Below are 2,887 nucleotides of genomic sequence, written 5' to 3'. Positions count from 1 at the left end.
GTAGAGGAACTAAGGAGCTAAAGGTATAACTCATTTCATTAATTAGACAAATAATCTTTTTCAGTCACAGAAGTATTTTATTACTATTTCTTCCTTTCTCACCCTACCCACCAACACTTTTGAACATTTTCAAATAAACACAAAGATACGTACATAGATGTACACATATATACACACACACTTCCAATCCCTTTCATCTTTGGAAAGAGGTTTGGCTTCATGTAGCTGCTAAGACATCAACCTTCACTATGGTTGAGTACATGCATTAGGAACACAAAATTTTCTTGCTTAATTTAGTTGTCTCCTATAGGAGAGCTTGCCTAATAAGTATTGTTTTTGCTGCAGTTTAGGCTGATTTCACGAATTCATTGAATCCAATTGTTCTTGCTGCTTTTTGATCTCTCTTTCCATTGTTGATTCTGAATCAAAATTCTGTGTTAGCTGCAGTCCACTATTTCTGCAAACTGCAAGACCTATGTATTTTCCTTGTGTTTTATTATTATTATGATATTAATTATAATATACACTATCAACTGAATGTCAGCAGTGACCCACGAATTGTACTGAGCAAAGATTTTGACAGGGTCCCTGCCTAGGGATTATGTAAAAGCCATTAGAGTAGAATTGAATTAACATATGACTTGGTTTAGTGTGGCTGAACTTGAATATTGATGGATTCTTTGGATGTCAAGTGAGTTTGTGGGAGAGAAAAAGAAATGAACTCTACAGATTTTAGGATCTGTTTTTTTAAAGATCCCATGATTTCAACTAAGAACTTAGTGGCTCTGCAGAAGACAATCCTCATTTTATCATTTTATTTCTTGGAGCTGAAATAGTGGGATTCATGGACTCATATTAGCAATAAGGAAATGTACATGATGTCTACTGCTTAATCACCTCTTTTTCATGTCCAACTATGTGTCTTTGCTCCAGCCACTTAGCTTTGAAGTCTTCATTCTATCTTGTGTTAAAGGTGGATGAGATGTGGCTCTTTGTCTCAGGTTGAAAAAGGTTTGAAAATTTCTCTGTTTTCCTGGGGTCACTTTCCCCACCTTGTTTTTGCTTTCGGGAAAAGACTGCTGTTTAGCCTTCAGAGGTTCTTTAAGACTTTTCCTGCTTACTTTTGTCCAGAGACATTACAGTCTCATTTTTTAAAGAGTGGTGTTTGAAAATCAAGATTTCTGTGTAGGATTAGAGGCAAACAGAAGATTTGAAGGAAGGTAATCACATCTCAGTTCAGGCACTCTGGAGTTTCTTTGTTCAACTCTTCTGACAACTACATTTGATCAATGAATACTGAGTGGGAAAGAGCAACAGAACAATAAATAATAGAGCACCAGAATGCTCTAAATTGGCTTTTAAAACGTCCTTAGCAATTGTCAGAATGACTTCTATCTGTGGTTAAACTCAAATACTGAGGCCAGAGAAGAAAGAAAATGCAGACAGAAGGAGAAAACTGCTTTAGTAGTATGTGCTATTGATGTAGTCCAACACAGCAGTATAATATAATTAAAAGTACCAAGACACTCCAATGGGGAAAAAATACTCTTCTCAGTAAATGTGGACAACAGGGTATCCACATGCAAAAGAATGAAGTTGGACCCCTACTTCATTGCATATTCAAAAGTTAACTGAAAATTTATCAAAGAGCTAAATGTAAGAGCTAAAATTATAAAGCTCTTGGAATAAAACATAGAAAACATAGCTGCTTGACTTAGGCAATGATTTCTTAGATTTGACACAAAAAGTACAAGCAACCAAAATAAAAATAGATACATTGGACTTCATAAAGATTAAAACCTCTTGCATTTCAAAGGACTCTATAAAAAAAAGTGAAAGACAACCTGCAGAATGGGAGAAAATATTTGCAAGCAAATATATCTAATAAGGGATAGTATCCAGAATATGAAAAGAATCTTCACAACTCAATAACAAAAATACAAATGACCTAATTTTTAAAAAAATAGGAGAAGGATTTGCACAGAATTTTTCCAAAAAGGATGTACAAATGACTGATAAGCACATTAAAAGCTCATCATCATCATTACTCATTAGGGAAATACAAATCAAAACCATGAAGAGATACTAATTCACTCACATCCACTAGAATGGCTAGGATCAAAAAGTCAGATAATAGCAAGAGTTGGTGAGAATGTGGAGAAATGAGAACCCCCTCACACATTGTTGGTGAGAATGTAAAATGGTGTAACCACTTTGGAAAACAGTTTGGCAGTTCATCAAAAAGTCATCAAAAAGTTAAACATAGAGTTTCCATATGACCCAGCAATTTCATTTATACTCAAGTTAACTGAGCATATATTCACACAAAAACTTATACATGATGTTAATAACAGCACTATTGCACTATTCATAATAGCCCAAAAGTATAAACAACCAAATGTCCATTAACTGATGAATGGATAAACAAAAGAGGTATATCCATACAATGGAATATTATTCAGACAGAAAAAGGGAAAAAAGTACTGATATGTGCTAAAACATGGATGAAATTTGAAAACATCATGCTAAGTGAAAGAAACAAGACACAAAAGACCACATATTATACAATTCCATTTATATGAAGTGTCCAGAATAGACAAATCTATAGGGACAGAAAGTAGATTAGTGTTTGCCAGAGGAGAATGGAAAGTGATTGCTAATGGGTACATGATTCCTTTTTGGGGTGATTAAAGTGTTCTGGAATTAGATGGTGGTAATGGTTACCTAACTTTGCGAATGTATAAAAACCCACTGAAATGCAAACGTTAGTAAATTGTATGGTATGTGAATTATATCAATCAAAAATTATCTAGAAAAAAATAATTAATATGGAATATGTTTGTAGTAGAGAACCCTTAATATGCAATATCTTTGTAGTTAAGACTTT

Source organism: Eschrichtius robustus, chromosome 4 (assembly GCF_028021215.1).
Source record: "Eschrichtius robustus isolate mEscRob2 chromosome 4, mEscRob2.pri, whole genome shotgun sequence".
Taxonomy (NCBI): domain Eukaryota; kingdom Metazoa; phylum Chordata; class Mammalia; order Artiodactyla; family Eschrichtiidae; genus Eschrichtius; species Eschrichtius robustus.
This window is presented reverse-complemented; position numbering follows the sequence as displayed.